The sequence below is a fragment of the Salmo salar genome, chromosome ssa16 (assembly GCF_905237065.1).
Source record: "Salmo salar chromosome ssa16, Ssal_v3.1, whole genome shotgun sequence".
In the NCBI taxonomy this organism is placed as follows: Eukaryota; Metazoa; Chordata; class Actinopteri; order Salmoniformes; family Salmonidae; genus Salmo; species Salmo salar.
Genome location: NC_059457.1, coordinates 84,603,857 through 84,626,830, shown reverse-complemented (window position 1 = coordinate 84,626,830; position 22,974 = coordinate 84,603,857). Strand labels below are relative to the sequence as shown.

At 43.8% G+C, this 22,974-nt stretch overlaps 1 protein-coding gene across 2 annotated transcripts in view; it reads left to right on the top strand.

Annotated features, from left to right (window-relative positions):
* The window catches only part of LOC106592813 (general transcription factor 3C polypeptide 3), a 93,008-nt gene that overhangs the window by 57,467 nt on the left and 12,567 nt on the right, over nucleotides 1-22,974 (top strand). The window lies entirely within an intron of this gene.

Sequence of the window (22,974 nt, the reverse complement as noted above, 5' to 3'; positions counted from 1 at the left end):
TGTGAAGTCTGTCCTACTGTCTGGATCTAGGACTTCATTGTGAAGTCTGTCCTACTGTCTGGATCTAGGACTTCATTGTGAAGTCTGTCCTACTGTCTGGATCTAGGACTTCATTGTGAAGTCTGTCCTACTGTCTGGATCTAGGACTTCCATTGCGAAGTCTGTCCTACTGTCTGGATCTAGGACTTCATTATGAAGTCTGTCCTACTGTCTGGATCTAGGACTTCATTGTGAAGTCTGTCCTCTGCCTACTGTCTGGATCTAGGACTTCCATTATGAAGTCTGTCCTACTGTCTGGATCTAGGACTTCATTATGAAGTCTGTCCTACTGTCTGGATCTAGGACTTCATTATGAAGTCTGTCCTACTGTCTGGATCTAGGACTTCATTGTGAAGTCTGTCCTACTGTCTGGATCTAGGACTTCATTGTGAAGTCTGTCCTACTGTCTGGATCTAGGACTTCATTATGAAGTCTGTCCTACTGTCTGGATCTAGGACTTCATTATGAAGTCTGTCCTACTGTCTGGATCTAGGACTTCATTATGAAGTCTGTCCTCTACTGTCTGGATCTAGGACTTCATTATGAAGTCTGTCCTACTGTCTGGATCTAGGACTTCCATTATGAAGTCTGTCCTACTGTCCTACTGTCTGGATCTAGGACTTCATTATGAAGTCTGTCCTACTGTCCTACTGTCTGGATCTAGGACTTCATTATGAAGTCTGTCCTACTGTCCTACTGTCTGGATCTAGGACTTCCATTATGAAGTCTGTCCTACTGTCTGGATCTAGGACTTCCATTGCGAAGTCTGTCCTACTGTCTGGATCTAGGACTTCATTATGAAGTCTGTCCTACTGTCACTGTCTGGATCTAGGACTTCCATTGTGAAGTCTGTCCTACTGTCTGGATCTAGGACTTCATTATGAAGTCTGTCCTACTGTCTGGATCTAGGACTTCATTATGAAGTCTGTCCTCACTGTCTGGATCTAGGACTTCATTATGAAGTCTGTCCTACTGTCTGGATCTAGGACTTCATTGCGAAGTCTGTCCTACTGTCTGGATCTAGGACTTCATTATGAAGTCTGTCCTACTGTCTGGATCTAGGACTTCATTGCGAAGTCTGTCCTACTGTCTGGATCTAGGACTTCATTATGAAGTCTGTCCTGCTACTGTCTGGATCTAGGACTTCATTGTGAAGTCTGTCCTACTGTCTGGATCTAGGACTTCATTGTGAAGTCTGTCCTACTGTCTGGATCTAGGACTTCCATTATGAAGTCTGTCCTACTGTCTGGATCTAGGACTTCATTGTGAAGTCTGTCCTACTGTCTGGATCTAGGACTTCCATTATGAAGTCTGTCCTACTGTCTGGATCTAGGACTTCCATTATGAAGTCTGTCCTACTGTCCTACTGTCTGGATCTAGGACTTCATTGTGAAGTCTGTCCTACTGTCTGGATCTAGGACTTCCATTGTGAAGTCTGTCCTACTGTCTGGATCTAGGACTTCATTATGAAGTCTGTCCTGCTGTCCTACTGTCTGGATCTAGGACTTCATTATGAAGTCTGTCCTACTGTCTGGATCTAGGACTTCATTATGAAGTCTGTCCTACTGTCTGGATCTAGGACTTCATTATGAAGTCTGTCCTACTGTCTGGATCTAGGACTTCATTATGAAGTCTGTCCTACTGTCTGGATCTAGGACTTCATTGTGAAGTCTGTCCTACTGTCTGGATCTAGGACTTCATTATGAAGTCTGTCCTTACTGTCTGGATCTAGGACTTCATTATGAAGTCTGTCCTCCCACTGTCTGGATCTAGGACTTCATTGTGAAGTCTGTCCTACTGTCTGGATCTAGGACTTCATTGTGAAGTCTGTCCTACTGTCCTACTGTCTGGATCTAGGACTTCATTATGAAGTCTGTCCTACTGTCTGGATCTAGGACTTCCATTATGAAGTCTGTCCTACTGTCTGGATCTAGGACTTCATTATGAAGTCTGTCCTACTGTCTGGATCTAGGACTTCATTATGAAGTCTGTCCTACTGTCTGGATCTAGGACTTCCATTGTGAAGTCTGTCCTACTGTCTGGATCTAGGACTTCATTATGAAGTCTGTCCTACTGTCTGGATCTAGGACTTCATTGCGAAGTCTGTCCTACTGTCTGGATCTAGGACTTCATTATGAAGTCTGTCCTACTGTCTGGATCTAGGACTTCCATTATGAAGTCTGTCCTACTGTCTGGATCTAGGACTTCATTGTGAAGTCTGTCCTACTGTCACTGTCTGGATCTAGGACTTCATTATGAAGTCTGTCCTACTGTCTGGATCTAGGACTTCATTGTGAAGTCTGTCCTACTGTCTGGATCTAGGACTTCATTGTGAAGTCTGTCCTACTGTCTGGATCTAGGACTTCATTATGAAGTCTGTCCTACTGTCTGGATCTAGGACTTCATTGCGAAGTCTGTCCTACTGTCACTGTCTGGATCTAGGACTTCATTATGAAGTCTGTCCTACTGTCTGGATCTAGGACTTCATTATGAAGTCTGTCCTCTGTCCTACTGTCTGGATCTAGGACTTCATTGTGAAGTCTGTCCTACTGTCCTACTGTCTGGATCTAGGACTTCATTGTGAAGTCTGTCCTACTGTCTGGATCTAGGACTTCATTATGAAGTCTGTCCTACTGTCTGGATCTAGGACTTCATTATGAAGTCTGTCCTACTGTCTGGATCTAGGACTTCATTGCGAAGTCTGTCCTACTGTCTGGATCTAGGACTTCATTATGAAGTCTGTCCTACTGTCTGGATCTAGGACTTCATTATGAAGTCTGTCCTACTGTCCTCTGTCTGGATCTAGGACTTCCATTATGAAGTCTGTCCTACTGTCTGGATCTAGGACTTCATTATGAAGTCTGTCCTACTGTCTGGATCTAGGACTTCATTGTGAAGTCTGTCCTACTGTCTGGATCTAGGACTTCATTGCGAAGTCTGTCCTACTGTCTGGATCTAGGACTTCATTATGAAGTCTGTCCTACTGTCTGGATCTAGGACTTCATTGTGAAGTCTGTCCTACTGTCTGGATCTAGGACTTCATTGTGAAGTCTGTCCTACTGTCCACTGTCTGGATCTAGGACTTCATTATGAAGTCTGTCCTACTGTCTGGATCTAGGACTTCATTATGAAGTCTGTCCTACTGTCTGGATCTAGGACTTCATTATGAAGTCTGTCCTACTGTCTGGATCTAGGACTTCATTATGAAGTCTGTCCTCGCCTACTGTCTGGATCTAGGACTTCATTATGAAGTCTGTCCGTCTACTGTCTGGATCTAGGACTTCATTATGAAGTCTGTCCTACTGTCCTACTGTCTGGATCTAGGACTTCATTATGAAGTCTGTCCTCTGTCCTACTGTCTGGATCTAGGACTTCATTATGAAGTCTGTCCTGCTGTCCACTGTCTGGATCTAGGACTTCATTATGAAGTCTGTCCTACTGTCCTACTGTCTGGATCTAGGACTTCATTATGAAGTCTGTCCTACTGTCTGGATCTAGGACTTCCATTATGAAGTCTGTCCTCGTCCACTGTCTGGATCTAGGACTTCATTGTGAAGTCTGTCCTACTGTCTGGATCTAGGACTTCATTGTGAAGTCTGTCCTACTGTCTGGATCTAGGACTTCATTATGAAGTCTGTCCTACTGTCTGGATCTAGGACTTCATTATGAAGTCTGTCCTACTGTCTGGATCTAGGACTTCATTATGAAGTCTGTCCTACTGTCTGGATCTAGGACTTCATTATGAAGTCTGTCCTACTGTCTGGATCTAGGACTTCATTATGAAGTCTGTCCTACTGTCTGGATCTAGGACTTCCATTATGAAGTCTGTCCTACTGTCTGGATCTAGGACTTCATTGTGAAGTCTGGTCCTACTGTCTGGATCTAGGACTTCATTGTGAAGTCTGTCCTACTGTCTGGATCTAGGACTTCATTATGAAGTCTGTCCTACTGTCCACTGTCTGGATCTAGGACTTCATTATGAAGTCTGTCCTACTGTCTGGATCTAGGACTTCATTGCGAAGTCTGTCCTACTGTCTGGATCTAGGACTTCATTATGAAGTCTGTCCTACTGTCTGGATCTAGGACTTCATTATGAAGTCTGTCCTACTGTCTGGATCTAGGACTTCATTATGAAGTCTGTCCTACTGTCCTACTGTCTGGATCTAGGACTTCATTATGAAGTCTGTCCTCCCTACTGTCTGGATCTAGGACTTCCATTATGAAGTCTGTCCTACTGTCCTACTGTCTGGATCTAGGACTTCATTATGAAGTCTGTCCTACTGTCCTACTGTCTGGATCTAGGACTTCCATTATGAAGTCTGTCCTACTGTCTGGATCTAGGACTTCCATTATGAAGTCTGTCCTACTGTCTGGATCTAGGACTTCATTATGAAGTCTGTCCTACTGTCTGGATCTAGGACTTCATTATGAAGTCTGTCCTACTGTCTGGATCTAGGACTTCATTATGAAGTCTGTCCTACTGTCTGGATCTAGGACTTCATTATGAAGTCTGTCCTGCTACTGTCTGGATCTAGGACTTCATTATGAAGTCTGTCCTACTGTCTGGATCTAGGACTTCATTATGAAGTCTGTCCTACTGTCTGGATCTAGGACTTCATTATGAAGTCTGTCCTACTGTCTGGATCTAGGACTTCATTATGAAGTCTGTCCTACTGTCTGGATCTAGGACTTCCATTATGAAGTCTGTCCTCCTACTGTCTGGATCTAGGACTTCATTATGAAGTCTGTCCTACTGTCACTGTCTGGATCTAGGACTTCATTATGAAGTCTGTCCTACTGTCTGGATCTAGGACTTCATTATGAAGTCTGTCCTACTGTCTGGATCTAGGACTTCATTATGAAGTCTGTCCTACTGTCTGGATCTAGGACTTCATTATGAAGTCTGTCCTACTGTCTGGATCTAGGACTTCATTATGAAGTCTGTCCTACTGTCCTACTGTCTGGATCTAGGACTTCATTGTGAAGTCTGTCCTGTCCACTGTCTGGATCTAGGACTTCATTATGAAGTCTGTCCTACTGTCCTACTGTCTGGATCTAGGACTTCATTATGAAGTCTGTCCTACTGTCCTACTGTCTGGATCTAGGACTTCATTGTGAAGTCTGTCCTACTGTCTGGATCTAGGACTTCATTATGAAGTCTGTCCTACTTCTACTGTCTGGATCTAGGACTTCATTATGAAGTCTGTCCTACTGTCTGGATCTAGGACTTCCATTATGAAGTCTGTCCTACTGTCTGGATCTAGGACTTCATTATGAAGTCTGTCCTACTGTCTGGATCTAGGACTTCATTATGAAGTCTGTCCTACTGTCTGGATCTAGGACTTCATTATGAAGTCTGTCCTACTGTCTGGATCTAGGACTTCATTATGAAGTCTGTCCTACTGTCTGGATCTAGGACTTCATTATGAAGTCTGTCCTACTGTCTGGATCTAGGACTTCATTATGAAGTCTGTCCTACTGTCTGGATCTAGGACTTCATTGTGAAGTCTGTCCTACTGTCTCTGTCTGGATCTAGGACTTCATTATGAAGTCTGTCCTACTGTCTGGATCTAGGACTTCATTATGAAGTCTGTCCTACTGTCTGGATCTAGGACTTCATTATGAAGTCTGTCCTACTGTCCTACTGTCTGGATCTAGGACTTCATTGTGAAGTCTGTCCTACTGTCCTACTGTCTGGATCTAGGACTTCATTATGAAGTCTGTCCTGCCTACTGTCTGGATCTAGGACTTCATTATGAAGTCTGTCCTACTGTCTGGATCTAGGACTTCATTGTGAAGTCTGTCCTGCTCACTGTCTGGATCTAGGACTTCCATTGCGAAGTCTGTCCTCTGCTACTGTCTGGATCTAGGACTTCATTATGAAGTCTGTCCTGTCCTACTGTCTGGATCTAGGACTTCATTATGAAGTCTGTCCTACTGTCTGGATCTAGGACTTCATTATGAAGTCTGTCCTCCTACTGTCTGGATCTAGGACTTCATTATGAAGTCTGTCCTACTGTCTGGATCTAGGACTTCATTATGAAGTCTGTCCTACTGTCTGGATCTAGGACTTCATTATGAAGTCTGTCCTACTGTCTGGATCTAGGACTTCATTATGAAGTCTGTCCTACTGTCTGGATCTAGGACTTCATTATGAAGTCTGTCCTACTGTCTGGATCTAGGACTTCATTATGAAGTCTGTCCTACTGTCTGGATCTAGGACTTCATTATGAAGTCTGTCCTACTGTCTGGATCTAGGACTTCATTATGAAGTCTGTCCTACTGTCTGGATCTAGGACTTCATTATGAAGTCTGTCCTACTGTCCTACTGTCTGGATCTAGGACTTCATTGCGAAGTCTGTCCCTACTGTCTGGATCTAGGACTTCATTATGAAGTCTGTCCTACTGTCTGGATCTAGGACTTCATTATGAAGTCTGTCCTACTGTCCTACTGTCTGGATCTAGGACTTCATTATGAAGTCTGTCCTACTGTCTGGATCTAGGACTTCATTATGAAGTCTGTCCTACTGTCCTACTGTCTGGATCTAGGACTTCATTGTGAAGTCTGTCCTGCTGTCCTACTGTCTGGATCTAGGACTTCATTGTGAAGTCTGTCCTTACTGTCTGGATCTAGGACTTCATTGTGAAGTCTGTCCTACTGTCTGGATCTAGGACTTCATTATGAAGTCTGTCCTACTGTCCTACTGTCTGGATCTAGGACTTCATTGCGAAGTCTGTCCTACTGTCTGGATCTAGGACTTCATTATGAAGTCTGTCCTACTGTCTGGATCTAGGACTTCATTGCGAAGTCTGTCCTACTGTCTGGATCTAGGACTTCATTGTGAAGTCTGTCCTACTGTCTGGATCTAGGACTTCCATTATGAAGTCTGTCCTACTGTCTGGATCTAGGACTTCATTATGAAGTCTGTCCTACTGTCTGGATCTAGGACTTCATTATGAAGTCTGTCCTACTGTCTGGATCTAGGACTTCATTGCGAAGTCTGTCCTACTGTCTGGATCTAGGACTTCATTATGAAGTCTGTCCTACTGTCTGGATCTAGGACTTCATTGTGAAGTCTGTCCTACTGTCTGGATCTAGGACTTCATTATGAAGTCTGTCCTACTGTCTGGATCTAGGACTTCATTATGAAGTCTGTCCTGTCCTACTGTCTGGATCTAGGACTTCATTATGAAGTCTGTCCTCTACTGTCTGGATCTAGGACTTCATTATGAAGTCTGTCCTCTTCCTACTGTCTGGATCTAGGACTTCATTATGAAGTCTGTCCTACTGTCCTACTGTCTGGATCTAGGACTTCATTATGAAGTCTGTCCTGCTGTCCTACTGTCTGGATCTAGGACTTCATTATGAAGTCTGTCCTACTGTCCTACTGTCTGGATCTAGGACTTCATTATGAAGTCTGTCCTACTGTCTGGATCTAGGACTTCATTATGAAGTCTGTCCTCCTACTGTCTGGATCTAGGACTTCATTATGAAGTCTGTCCTACTGTCTGGATCTAGGACTTCATTATGAAGTCTGTCCTACTGTCTGGATCTAGGACTTCATTATGAAGTCTGTCCTACTGTCTGGATCTAGGACTTCATTATGAAGTCTGTCCTACTGTCTGGATCTAGGACTTCATTATGAAGTCTGTCCTACTGTCTGGATCTAGGACTTCATTATGAAGTCTGTCCTACTGTCTGGATCTAGGACTTCATTATGAAGTCTGTCCTACTGTCCTACTGTCTGGATCTAGGACTTCATTATGAAGTCTGTCCTACTGTCTGGATCTAGGACTTCATTATGAAGTCTGTCCTACTGTCTGGATCTAGGACTTCATTATGAAGTCTGTCCTACTGTCTGGATCTAGGACTTCATTATGAAGTCTGTCCTACTGTCCTACTGTCTGGATCTAGGACTTCATTGTGAAGTCTGTCCTACTGTCTGGATCTAGGACTTCATTATGAAGTCTGTCCTACTGTCTGGATCTAGGACTTCATTGCGAAGTCTGTCCTACTGTCCTACTGTCTGGATCTAGGACTTCATTATGAAGTCTGTCCTACTGTCCTACTGTCTGGATCTAGGACTTCATTATGAAGTCTGTCCTACTGTCCTACTGTCTGGATCTAGGACTTCATTATGAAGTCTGTCCTTTGCTGTCCTACTGTCTGGATCTAGGACTTCATTATGAAGTCTGTCCTACTGTCCTACTGTCTGGATCTAGGACTTCATTGTGAAGTCTGTCCTACTGTCTGGATCTAGGACTTCATTATGAAGTCTGTCCTCTGTCCTACTGTCTGGATCTAGGACTTCATTATGAAGTCTGTCCTACTGTCTGGATCTAGGACTTCATTATGAAGTCTGTCCTACTGTCTGGATCTAGGACTTCATTATGAAGTCTGTCCTACTGTCTGGATCTAGGACTTCATTATGAAGTCTGTCCTACTGTCTGGATCTAGGACTTCATTATGAAGTCTGTCCTACTGTCTGGATCTAGGACTTCATTATGAAGTCTGTCCTACTGTCTGGATCTAGGACTTCATTATGAAGTCTGTCCTACTGTCTGGATCTAGGACTTCATTATGAAGTCTGTCCTGTCCTACTGTCTGGATCTAGGACTTCCATTGTGAAGTCTGTCCTACTGTCTGGATCTAGGACTTCATTATGAAGTCTGTCCTACTGTCTGGATCTAGGACTTCATTATGAAGTCTGTCCTACTGTCTGGATCTAGGACTTCATTGTGAAGTCTGTCCTACTGTCCTACTGTCTGGATCTAGGACTTCATTATGAAGTCTGTCCTACTGTCTGGATCTAGGACTTCATTATGAAGTCTGTCCTACGCCTACTGTCTGGATCTAGGACTTCATTATGAAGTCTGTCCTGCTGTCCTACTGTCTGGATCTAGGACTTCATTATGAAGTCTGTCCTACTGTCCTACTGTCTGGATCTAGGACTTCATTATGAAGTCTGTCCTACTGTCCTACTGTCTGGATCTAGGACTTCATTATGAAGTCTGTCCTACTGTCCTACTGTCTGGATCTAGGACTTCATTATGAAGTCTGTCCTGTCCTACTGTCTGGATCTAGGACTTCATTGTGAAGTCTGTCCTACTGTCTGGATCTAGGACTTCATTATGAAGTCTGTCCTACTGTCTGGATCTAGGACTTCATTATGAAGTCTGTCCTACTGTCTGGATCTAGGACTTCATTATGAAGTCTGTCCTACTGTCTGGATCTAGGACTTCATTATGAAGTCTGTCCTACTGTCTGGATCTAGGACTTCATTGTGAAGTCTGTCCTACTGTCTGGATCTAGGACTTCATTATGAAGTCTGTCCTACTGTCTGGATCTAGGACTTCATTATGAAGTCTGTCCTACTGTCACTGTCTGGATCTAGGACTTCATTATGAAGTCTGTCCTACTGTCCTACTGTCTGGATCTAGGACTTCATTATGAAGTCTGTCCTGCCTACTGTCTGGATCTAGGACTTCATTATGAAGTCTGTCCTACTGTCCTACTGTCTGGATCTAGGACTTCCATTATGAAGTCTGTCCTGCTACTGTCTGGATCTAGGACTTCATTATGAAGTCTGTCCTACTGTCCTACTGTCTGGATCTAGGACTTCATTATGAAGTCTGTCCTACTGTCTGGATCTAGGACTTCATTATGAAGTCTGTCCTACTGTCTGGATCTAGGACTTCATTATGAAGTCTGTCCTGTCCTACTGTCTGGATCTAGGACTTCATTATGAAGTCTGTCCTCGACTGTCTGGATCTAGGACTTCATTATGAAGTCTGTCCTACTGTCTGGATCTAGGACTTCATTGTGAAGTCTGTCCTACTGTCTGGATCTAGGACTTCATTATGAAGTCTGTCCCTACTGTCTGGATCTAGGACTTCATTATGAAGTCTGTCCTACTGTCTGGATCTAGGACTTCATTATGAAGTCTGTCCTACTGTCTGGATCTAGGACTTCATTATGAAGTCTGTCCTACTGTCTGGATCTAGGACTTCATTATGAAGTCTGTCCTACTGTCTGGATCTAGGACTTCATTATGAAGTCTGTCCTACTGTCTGGATCTAGGACTTCATTGTGAAGTCTGTCCTACTGTCTGGATCTAGGACTTCATTATGAAGTCTGTCCTACTGTCTGGATCTAGGACTTCATTATGAAGTCTGTCCTACTGTCTGGATCTAGGACTTCATTATGAAGTCTGTCCTACTGTCTGGATCTAGGACTTCATTATGAAGTCTGTCCTACTGTCTGGATCTAGGACTTCATTATGAAGTCTGTCCTTCTGTCCTACTGTCTGGATCTAGGACTTCATTATGAAGTCTGTCCTACTGTCTGGATCTAGGACTTCATTATGAAGTCTGTCCTACTGTCTGGATCTAGGACTTCATTATGAAGTCTGTCCTACTGTCCTACTGTCTGGATCTAGGACTTCATTATGAAGTCTGTCCTGCTGTCCTACTGTCTGGATCTAGGACTTCATTATGAAGTCTGTCCTACTGTCCTACTGTCTGGATCTAGGACTTCATTGTGAAGTCTGTCCTACTGTCCTACTGTCTGGATCTAGGACTTCATTGCGAAGTCTGTCCTTACTGTCTGGATCTAGGACTTCATTGCGAAGTCTGTCCTGCTGTCCTACTGTCTGGATCTAGGACTTCATTATGAAGTCTGTCCTCTACTGTCTGGATCTAGGACTTCATTATGAAGTCTGTCCTACTGTCTGGATCTAGGACTTCATTGTGAAGTCTGTCCTACTGTCTGGATCTAGGACTTCATTATGAAGTCTGTCCTACTGTCTGGATCTAGGACTTCATTATGAAGTCTGTCCTACTGTCTGGATCTAGGACTTCATTATGAAGTCTGTCCTACTGTCTGGATCTAGGACTTCATTGTGAAGTCTGTCCTACTGTCTGGATCTAGGACTTCATTATGAAGTCTGTCCTGTCCTACTGTCTGGATCTAGGACTTCATTATGAAGTCTGTCCTACTGTCTGGATCTAGGACTTCATTATGAAGTCTGTCCTACTGTCTGGATCTAGGACTTCATTGTGAAGTCTGTCCTACTGTCTGGATCTAGGACTTCATTATGAAGTCTGTCCTACTGTCTGGATCTAGGACTTCATTATGAAGTCTGTCCTACTGTCTGGATCTAGGACTTCATTATGAAGTCTGTCCTACTGTCCTACTGTCTGGATCTAGGACTTCATTATGAAGTCTGTCCTACTGTCTGGATCTAGGACTTCATTATGAAGTCTGTCCTACTGTCTGGATCTAGGACTTCATTATGAAGTCTGTCCTACTGTCCTACTGTCTGGATCTAGGACTTCATTGTGAAGTCTGTCCTGCTGTCCTACTGTCTGGATCTAGGACTTCATTATGAAGTCTGTCCTACTGTCTGGATCTAGGACTTCATTATGAAGTCTGTCCTACTGTCCTACTGTCTGGATCTAGGACTTCATTATGAAGTCTGTCCTACTGTCTGGATCTAGGACTTCCATTGTGAAGTCTGTCCTACTGTCTGGATCTAGGACTTCATTATGAAGTCTGTCCTACTGTCTGGATCTAGGACTTCATTATGAAGTCTGTCCTACTGTCTGGATCTAGGACTTCATTATGAAGTCTGTCCTACTGTCTGGATCTAGGACTTCATTATGAAGTCTGTCCTACTGTCTGGATCTAGGACTTCATTATGAAGTCTGTCCTACTGTCTGGATCTAGGACTTCATTATGAAGTCTGTCCTACTGTCTGGATCTAGGACTTCATTATGAAGTCTGTCCTACTGTCTGGATCTAGGACTTCATTATGAAGTCTGCCTACTGTCCTACTGTCTGGATCTAGGACTTCATTATGAAGTCTGTCCTACTGTCTGGATCTAGGACTTCATTATGAAGTCTGTCCTACTGTCTGGATCTAGGACTTCATTGTGAAGTCTGTCCTACTGTCTGGATCTAGGACTTCATTATGAAGTCTGTCCTACTGTCTGGATCTAGGACTTCATTGTGAAGTCTGTCCTACTGTCCTACTGTCTGGATCTAGGACTTCATTATGAAGTCTGTCCTACTGTCTGGATCTAGGACTTCATTATGAAGTCTGTCCTACTGTCTGGATCTAGGACTTCATTATGAAGTCTGTCCTACTGTCTGGATCTAGGACTTCATTATGAAGTCTGTCCTACTGTCTGGATCTAGGACTTCATTATGAAGTCTGTCCTACTGTCCTACTGTCTGGATCTAGGACTTCATTATGAAGTCTGTCCTCACTGTCTGGATCTAGGACTTCATTATGAAGTCTGTCCTACTGTCCTACTGTCTGGATCTAGGACTTCATTGTGAAGTCTGTCCTACTGTCCTACTGTCTGGATCTAGGACTTCATTATGAAGTCTGTCCTACTGTCTGGATCTAGGACTTCATTATGAAGTCTGTCCTACTGTCTGGATCTAGGACTTCATTATGAAGTCTGTCCTACTGTCTGGATCTAGGACTTCATTATGAAGTCTGTCCTACTGTCTGGATCTAGGACTTCATTATGAAGTCTGTCCTACTGTCTGGATCTAGGACTTCATTATGAAGTCTGTCCCCTACTGTCTGGATCTAGGACTTCATTATGAAGTCTGTCCTACTGTCTGGATCTAGGACTTCATTATGAAGTCTGTCCTACTGTCTGGATCTAGGACTTCATTATGAAGTCTGTCCTACTGTCTGGATCTAGGACTTCATTATGAAGTCTGTCCTACTGTCTGGATCTAGGACTTCATTATGAAGTCTGTCCTACTGTCTGGATCTAGGACTTCATTATGAAGTCTGTCCTACTGTCTGGATCTAGGACTTCATTATGAAGTCTGTCCTACTGTCCTACTGTCTGGATCTAGGACTTCATTATGAAGTCTGTCCTACTGTCTGGATCTAGGACTTCATTATGAAGTCTGTCCTACTGTCTGGATCTAGGACTTCATTATGAAGTCTGTCCTACTGTCTGGATCTAGGACTTCATTATGAAGTCTGTCCTACTGTCCTACTGTCTGGATCTAGGACTTCATTATGAAGTCTGTCCTTACTGTCTGGATCTAGGACTTCATTATGAAGTCTGTCCTACTGTCCTACTGTCTGGATCTAGGACTTCATTATGAAGTCTGTCCTGCTGTCTACTGTCTGGATCTAGGACTTCATTATGAAGTCTGTCCTACTGTCCTACTGTCTGGATCTAGGACTTCATTATGAAGTCTGTCCTACTGTCCTAGTCTGGATCTAGGACTTCATTATGAAGTCTGTCCTACTGTCTGGATCTAGGACTTCATTATGAAGTCTGTCCTGTCCTACTGTCTGGATCTAGGACTTCATTGTGAAGTCTGTCCTACTGTCTGGATCTAGGACTTCATTATGAAGTCTGTCCTACTGTCTGGATCTAGGACTTCATTATGAAGTCTGTCCTACTGTCTGGATCTAGGACTTCATTATGAAGTCTGTCCTACTGTCTGGATCTAGGACTTCATTATGAAGTCTGTCCTACTGTCTGGATCTAGGACTTCATTATGAAGTCTGTCCTACTGTCTGGATCTAGGACTTCATTGTGAAGTCTGTCCTACTGTCTGGATCTAGGACTTCATTATGAAGTCTGTCCTACTGTCTGGATCTAGGACTTCATTATGAAGTCTGTCCCTACTGTCTGGATCTAGGACTTCATTATGAAGTCTGTCCTACTGTCTGGATCTAGGACTTCATTATGAAGTCTGTCCTACTGTCCTACTGTCTGGATCTAGGACTTCATTATGAAGTCTGTCCTACTGTCTGGATCTAGGACTTCATTATGAAGTCTGTCCTACTGTCTGGATCTAGGACTTCATTATGAAGTCTGTCCTACTGTCTGGATCTAGGACTTCATTATGAAGTCTGTCCTGTCCTACTGTCTGGATCTAGGACTTCATTATGAAGTCTGTCCTACTGTCCTACTGTCTGGATCTAGGACTTCATTATGAAGTCTGTCCTACTGTCTGGATCTAGGACTTCATTATGAAGTCTGTCCTACTGTCCTACTGTCTGGATCTAGGACTTCATTATGAAGTCTGTCCTACTGTCCTACTGTCTGGATCTAGGACTTCATTATGAAGTCTGTCCTACTGTCTGGATCTAGGACTTCATTATGAAGTCTGTCCTACTGTCTGGATCTAGGACTTCATTATGAAGTCTGTCCTACTGTCTGGATCTAGGACTTCATTATGAAGTCTGTCCTACTGTCTGGATCTAGGACTTCATTATGAAGTCTGTCCTACTGTCTGGATCTAGGACTTCATTATGAAGTCTCCGTCCTACTGTCTGGATCTAGGACTTCATTATGAAGTCTGTCCTACTGCTTCTGGATCTAGGACTTCATTATGAAGTCTGTCCTACTGTCTGGATCTAGGACTTCATTATGAAGTCTGTCCTACTGTCTGGATCTAGGACTTCATTATGAAGTCTGTCCTACTGTCTGGATCTAGGACTTCATTATGAAGTCTGTCCTACTGTCTGGATCTAGGACCTCATTATGAAGTCTGTCCTACTGTCCTACTGTCTGGATCTAGGACTTCATTATGAAGTCTGTCCTACTGTCTGGATCTAGGACTTCATTATGAAGTCTGTCCTACTGTCTGGATCTAGGACTTCATTATGAAGTCTGTCCTACTGTCTGGATCTAGGACTTCATTATGAAGTCTGTCCTACTGTCCTACTGTCTGGATCTAGGACTTCATTATGAAGTCTGTCCTACTGTCTGGATCTAGGACTTCATTATGAAGTCTGTCCTACTGTCCTACTGTCTGGATCTAGGACTTCATTATGAAGTCTGTCCTTCTGTCCTACTGTCTGGATCTAGGACTTCATTATGAAGTCTGTCCTACTGTCCTACTGTCTGGATCTAGGACTTCATTATGAAGTCTGTCCTACTGTCCTACTGTCTGGATCTAGGACTTCGTTATGAAGTCTGTCCTACTGTCTGGATCTAGGACTTCATTATGAAGTCTGTTCTACTGTCCTACTGTCTGGATCTAGGACTTCATTATGAAGTCTGTCCTACTGTCTGGATCTAGGACTTCATTATGAAGTCTGTCCTACTGTCTGGATCTAGGACTTCATTATGAAGTCTGTCCTACTGTCTGGATCTAGGACTTCATTATGAAGTCTGTCCTACTGTCTGGATCTAGGACTTCATTATGAAGTCTGTCCTACTGTCTGGATCTAGGACTTCATTATGAAGTCTGTCCTACTGTCTGGATCTAGGACTTCATTATGAAGTCTGTCCTACTGTCTGGATCTAGGACTTCATTATGAAGTCTGTCCTACTGTCTGGATCTAGGACTTCATTATGAAGTATGTTCTACTGTCCTACTGTCTGGATCTAGGACTTCATTATGAAGTCTGTCCTACTGTCTGGATCTAGGACTTCATTATGAAGTCTGTGCTACTGTCCTACTGTCTGGATCTAGGACTTCATTATGAAGTCTGTCCTACTGTCTGGATCTAGGACTTCATTATGAAGTCTGTCCTACTGTCTGGATCTAGGACTTCATTATGAAGTCTGTCCTACTGTCTGGATCTAGGACTTCATTATGAAGTCTGTCCTACTGTCTGGATCTAGGACTTCATTATGAAGTCTGTCCTACTGTTCTACTGTCTGGATCTAGGACTTCATTATGAAGTCTGTCCTACTGTCTGGATCTAGGACTTCATTATGAAGTCTGTCCTACTGTCCTACTGTCTGGATCTAGGACTTCATTATGAAGTCTGTCCTACTGTCCTACTGTCTGGATCTAGGACTTCATTATGAAGTCTGTCCTACTGTCTGGATCTAGGACTTCATTATGAAGTCTGTTCTACTGTCTGGATCTAGGACTTCATTATGAAGTCTGTCCTACTGTCTGGATCTAGGACTTCATTATGAAGTCTGTCCTACTGTCTGGATCTAGGACTTCATTATGAAGTCTGTCCTACTGTCTGGATCTAGGACTTCATTATGAAGTATGTTCTACTGTCCTACTGTCTGGATCTAGGACTTCATTATGAAGTCTGTCCTACTGTCTGGATCTAGGACTTCATTATGAAGTCTGTCCTAATGTCTGGATCTAGGACTTCATTATGAAGTCTGTCCTACTGTCTGGATCTAGGACTTCATTATGAAGTCTGTCCTACTGTCTGGATCTAGGACTTCATTATGAAGTCTGTCCTACTGTCTGGATCTAGGACCTCATTATGAAGTCTGTCCTACTGTCCTACTGTCTGGATCTAGGACTTCATTATGAAGTCTGTCCTACTGTCTGGATCTAGGACTTCATTATGAAGTCTGTCCTACTGTCTGGATCTAGGACTTCATTATGAAGTCTGTCCTACTGTCTGGATCTAGGACTTCATTATGAAGTCTGTCCTACTGTCTGGATCTAGGACCTCATTATGAAGTCTGTCCTACTGTCCTACTGTCTGGATCTAGGACTTCATTATGAAGTCTGTCCTACTGTCTGGATCTAGGACTTCATTATGAAGTCTGTCCTACTGTCCTACTGTCTGGATCTAGGACTTCATTATGAAGTCTGTCCTTTGCTGTCCTACTGTCTGGATCTAGGACTTCATTATGAAGTCTGTCCTACTGTCCTACTGTCTGGATCTAGGACTTCATTATGAAGTCTGTCCTACTGTCCTACTGTCTGGATCTAGGACTTCATTATGAAGTCTGTCCTACTGTCTGGATCTAGGACTTCATTATGAAGTCTGTTCTACTGTCCTACTGTCTGGATCTAGGACTTCATTATGAAGTCTGTCCTACTGTCTGGATCTAGGACTTCATTATGAAGTCTGTCCTACTGTCTGGATCTAGGACTTCATTATGAAGTCTGTCCTACTGTCTGGATCTAGGACTTCATTATGAAGTCTGTTCTACTGTCTGGATCTAGGACTTCATTATGAAGTCTGTCCTACTGTCTGGATCTAGGACTTCATTATGAAGTCTGTCCTACTGTCTGTATCTAGGACCTCATTATGAAGTCTGTCCTACTGTCTGGATCTAGGACTTCATTATGAAGTCTGTCCTACTGTCTGGATCTAGGACTTCATTATGAAGTCTGTCCTACTGTCCTACTGTCTGGATCTAGGACTTCATTATGAAGTCTGTCCTACTGTCTGGATCTAGGACTTCATTATGAAGTCTGTCCTACTGTCCTACTGTCTGGATCTAGGACTTCATTATGACGTCTGTCCTACTGTCTGGATCTAGGACTTCATTATGACGTCTGTCCTACTGTCTGGATCTAGGACTTCATTATGAAGTCTGTCCTACTGTCTGGATCTAGGACTTCATTATGAAGTCTGTCCTACTGTCTGGATCTAGGACTTCATTATGAAGTCTGTTCTACTGTCCTACTGTCTGGATCTAGGACTTCATTATGAAGTCTGTCCTACTGTCTGGATCTAGGACTTCATTATGAAGTCTGTCCTACTGTCTGGATCTAGGACTTCATTATGAAGTCTGTCCTACTGTCTGGATCTAGGACTTCATTATGAAGTCTGTTCTACTGTCCTACTGTCTGGATCTAGGACTTCATTATGAAGTCTGTCCTACTGTCTGGATCTAGGACTTCATTATGAAGTCTGTCCTAATGTCTAGATCTTGGACTTCATTATGAAGTCTGTCCTACTGTCTGGATCTAGGACTTCATTATGAAGTCGGTCCTACTGTCTGGATCTAGGACTTCATTATGAAGTCTGTCCTACTGTCTGGATCTAGGACCTCATTATGAAGTCTGTCCTACTGTCCTACTGCATGGATCTAGGACTTCATTATGAAGTCTGTCCTACTGTCTGGATCTAGGACTTCATTATGAAGTCTGTCCTACTGTCTGGATCTAGGACTTCATTATGAAGTCTGTCCTACTGTCTGGATCTAGGACCTCATTATGAAGTCTGTCCTACTGTCCTACTGTCTGGATCTAGGACTTCATTATGAAGTCTGTCCTACTGTCTGGATCTAGGACTTCATTATGAAGTCTGTCCTACTGTCCTACTGTCTGGATCTAGGACTTCATTATGAAGTCTGTCCTTTGCTGTCCTACTGTCTGCATCTAGGACTTCATTATGAAGTCTGTCCTGCTGTCCTACTGTCTGGATCTAGGACTTCATTATGAAGTCTGTCCTACTGTCCTACTGTCTGGATCTAGGACTTCATTATGAAGTCTGTCCTACTGTCTGGATCTAGGACTTCATTATGAAGTCTGTCCTACTGTCCTACTGTCTGGATCTAGGACTTCATTATGAAGTCTGTCCTACTGTCTGGATCTAGGACTTCATTATGAAGTCTGTCCTACTGTCTGGATCTAGGACTTCATTATGAAGTCTGTCCTACTGTCTGGATCTAGGACTTCATTATGAAGTCTGTCCTACTGTCTGGATCTAGGACTTCATTATGAAGTCTGTCCTACTGTCTGGATCTAGGACTTCATTATGAAGTCTGTCCTACTGTCTGGATCTAGGACTTCATTATGAAGTCTGTCCTACTGTCTGGATCTAGGACTTCATTATGAAGTCTGTCCTACTGTCTGGATCTAGGACTTCATTATGAAGTATGTTCTACTGTCCTACTGTCTGGATCTAGGACTTCATTATGAAGTCTGTCCTACTGTCTGGATCTAGGACTTCATTATGAAGTCTGTGCTACTGTCCTACTGTCTGGATCTAGGACTTCATTATGAAGTCTGTCCTACTGTCTGGATCTAGGACCTCATTATGAAGTCTGTCCTACTGTCTGGATCTAGGACTTCATTATGAAGTCTGTCCTACTGTTCTACTGTCTGGATCTAGGACTTCATTATGAAGTCTGTCCTACTGTTCTACTGTCTGGATCTAGGACTTCATTATGAAGTCTGTCCTACTGTCTGGATCTAGGACTTCATTATGAAGTCTGTCCTACTGTCCTACTGTCTGGATCTAGGACTTCATTATGAAGTCTGTCCTACTGTCCTACTGTCTGGATCTAGGACTTCATTATGAAGTCTGTCCTACTGTCTGGATCTAGGACTTCATTATGAAGTCTGTCCTACTGTCTGGATCTAGGACTTCATTATGAAGTCGGTCCTACTGTCTGGATCTAGGACTTCATTATGAAGTCTGTTCTACTGTCCTACTGTCTGGATCTAGGACTTCATTATGAAGTCTGTCCTAATGTCTAGATCTTGGACTTCATTATGAAGTCTGTCCTACTGTCTGGATCTAGGACTTCATTATGAAGTCGGTCCTACTGTCTGGATCTAGGACTTCATTATGAAGTCTGTCCTACTGTCTGGATCTAGGACCTCATTATGAAGTCTGTCCTACTGTCCTACTGTCTGGATCTAGGACTTCATTATGAAGTCTGTCCTACTGTCTGGATCTAGGACTTCATTATGAAGTCTGTCCTACTGTCTGGATCTAGGACTTCATTATGAAGTCTGTTCTACTGTCCTACTGTCTGGATCTAGGACTTCATTATGAAGTCTGTCCTACTGTCTGGATCTAGGACTTCATTATGAAGTCTGTGCTACTGTCCTACTGTCTGGATCTAGGACTTCATTATGAAGTCTGTCCTAATGTCTGGATCTAGGACTTCATTATGAAGTCTGTCCTACTGTCTGGATCTAGGACCTCATTATGAAGTCTGTCCTACTGTCTGGATCTAGGACTTCATTATGAAGTCTGTCCTACTGTCTGGATCTAGGACTTCATTATGAAGTCTGTCCTACTGTCCTACTGTCTGGATCTAGGACTTCATTATGAAGTCTGTCCTACTGTCTGGATCTAGGACTTCATTATGAAGTCTGTCCTACTGTCCTACTGTCTGGATCTAGGACTTCATTATGAAGTCTGTCCTACTGTCCTACTGTCTGGATCTAGGACTTCATTATGAAGTCTGTCCTACTGTCTGGATCTAGGACTTCATTATGAAGTCTGTCCTACTGTCTGGATCTAGGACTTCATTATGAAGTCTGTCCTACTGTCTGGATCTAGGACTTCATTATGAAGTCTGTCCTACTGTCTGGATCTAGGACTTCATTATGAAGTCTGTCCTACTGTCTGGATCTAGGACTTCATTATGAAGTCTGTCCTACTGTCCTACTGTCTGGATCTAGGACTTCATTATGAAGTCTGTCCTACTGTCTGGATCTAGGACTTCATTATGACGTCTGTCCTACTGTCTGGATCTAGGACTTCATTATGAAGTCTGTCCTACTGTCTGGATCTAGGACTTCATTATGAAGTCTGTCCTACTGTCTGGATCTAGGACTTCATTATGAAGTCTGTTCTACTGTCCTACTGTCTGGATCTAGGACTTCATTATGAAGTCTGTCCTACTGTCTGGATCTAGGACTTCATTATGAAGTCTGTCCTACTGTCCTACTGTCTGGATCTAGGACTTCATTATGAAGTCTGTCCTACTGTCCTACTGTCTGGATCTAGGACTTCATTATGAAGTCTGTCCTACTGTCTGGATCTAGGACTTCATTATGAAGTCTGTCCTACTGTCCTACTGTCTGGATCTAGGACTTCATTGTGAAGTCTGTCCTACTGTCTGGATCTAGGACTTCATTATGAAGTCTGTCCTACTGTCTGGATCTAGGACTTCATTATGAAGTCTGTCCTACTGTCTGGATCTAGGACTTCATTATGAAGTCTGTTCTACTGTCTGGATCTAGGACTTCATTATGAAGTCTGTCCTACTGTCTGGATCTAGGACTTCATTATGAAGTCTGTCCTACTGTCTGGATCTAGGACTTCATTATGAAGTCTGTCCTACTGTCTGGATCTAGGACTTCATTATGAAGTCTGTCCTACTGTCTGGATCTAGGACTTCATTATGAAGTCTGTCCTACTGTCTGGATCTAGGACTTCATTATGAAGTCTGTCCTACTGTCTGGATCTAGGACTTCATTATGAAGTCTGTCCTACTGTCTGGATCTAGGACTTCATTATGAAGTCTGTCCTACTGTCTGGATCTAGGACTTCATTATGAAGTCTGTCCTAATGTCTGGATCTAGGACTTCATTATGAAGTCTGTCCTACTGTCTGGATCTAGGACCTCATTATGAAGTCTGTCCTACTGTCTGGTTCTAGGACTTCATTATGAAGTCTGTCCTACTGTCTGGATCTAGGACTTCATTATGAAGTATGTTCTACTGTCCTACTGTCTGGATCTAGGACTTCATTATGAAGTCTGTCCTACTGTCCTACTGTCTGGATCTAGGACTTCATTATGAAGTATGTTCTACTGTCCTACTGTCTGGATCTAGGACTTCATTATGAAGTCTGTCCTACTGTTCTACTGTCTGGATCTAGGACTTCATTATGAAGTCTGTCCTACTGTCTGGATCTAGGACTTCATTATGAAGTCTGTCCTACTGTCCTACTGTCTGGATCTAGGACTTCATTATGAAGTCTGTCCTACTGTCCTACTGTCTGGATCTAGGACTTCATTATGAAGTCTGTCCTACTGTCTGGATCTAGGACTTCATTATGAAGTCTGTTCTACTGTCTGGATCTAGGACTTCATTATGAAGTCTGTCCTACTGTCTGGATCTAGGACTTCATTATGAAGTCTGTCCTACTGTCCTACTGTCTGGATCTAGGACTTCATTATGAAGTCTGTCCTACTGTCCTACTCTCTGGATCTAGGACTTCATTATGAAATCTGTTCTACTGTCTGGATCTAGGACTTCATTATGAAGTCTGTCCTACTGTCTGGATCTAGGACTTCATTATGAAGTCTGTCCTACTGTCTGGATCTAGGACTTCATTATGAAGTCTGTCCTACTGTCTGGATCTAGGACTTCATTATGAAGTCTGGCCTACTGTCTGGATCTAGGACTTCATTGTGAAGTATGTTCTACTGTCCTACTGTCTGGATCTAGGACTTCATTATGAAGTCTGTCCTACTGTCTGGATCTAGGACTTCGTTATGAAGTCTGTCCTACTGTCTGGATCTAGGACTTCATTATGAAGTCTGACCTACTGTCCTACTGTCTGGATCTAGGACTTCATTATGAAGTGTTGGTTTTGATAAGTTGTCAGTGTGGAGAGCCAGTAACATTGCTATGCAGAACTGTCTTATGCCTCTCTCTTCCCCACACTCTCTCCCTCACTCCTCCACTCTCTCTCTTCCCTCCTCACCCCTCTCTTTCCCCCCTCTCTTCCTCTTCCCTCATCTCTCTCCCTCCTCCCCTATCTCTCTCTCTCTCCCTCCTCCACTCTCTCTCTCTCTCTCCCTCCTCCCCTATCTCTCTCTCTCCCTCCTCCCCTCTCTCTCTCTCTCTCCCTCCTCCCCTCTCTCTCTCTCTCTCCCTCCTCCCCTCTCTCTCTCTCCCTCCTCCCTCCCTCTCTCTCTCTCTCTCTCTCTCTCTCTCTCTCTCTCTCCCCTCCTCGCTCTCCTCCCTCCTCTCTCTCTCTCCCTCCCTCTCTCTCTCTCCCTCCCTCCTCCCCTCTCGCTCTCTCTCCCTCCTCCCCTCTCGCTCTCCCTCACTCCTCCCCCTCTCTCTCTCTACCTTACTCCTCCCCCCTCTCTCTCTCTCCCTTACTCCTCCCCCCTCTCTCTCTCTCCCTCTCCTCCCCCTCTCTCTCTCTCCCTCTCCTCCCCCTCTCTCTCTCCCTCCTCCTCCCCCTCTCTCTCTCCCTCACTCCTCCCCTCTCTCCCTCCCCTCTCTCTCTCCCTCCCTCCCCCTCCCTCTCTCTCCCTCCCCTCCTCTCCTCCCTCTCTCTCTCCCTCCTCCCTCCCTCTCTCCCTCCCTCCTCCCTCCTCCCTCCCTCCCTCCCTCCTCCCTCCCTCCCTCCCTCCCTCCCTCCCTCCCTCCTCCTCCCCCTCTCTCTCTCCCTCCTCCTCTCTCTCTCCCTCCTCCCTCCTCCTCTCCCTCCCTCTCCCTCCTCCCCTCTCTCCCTCCCTCTC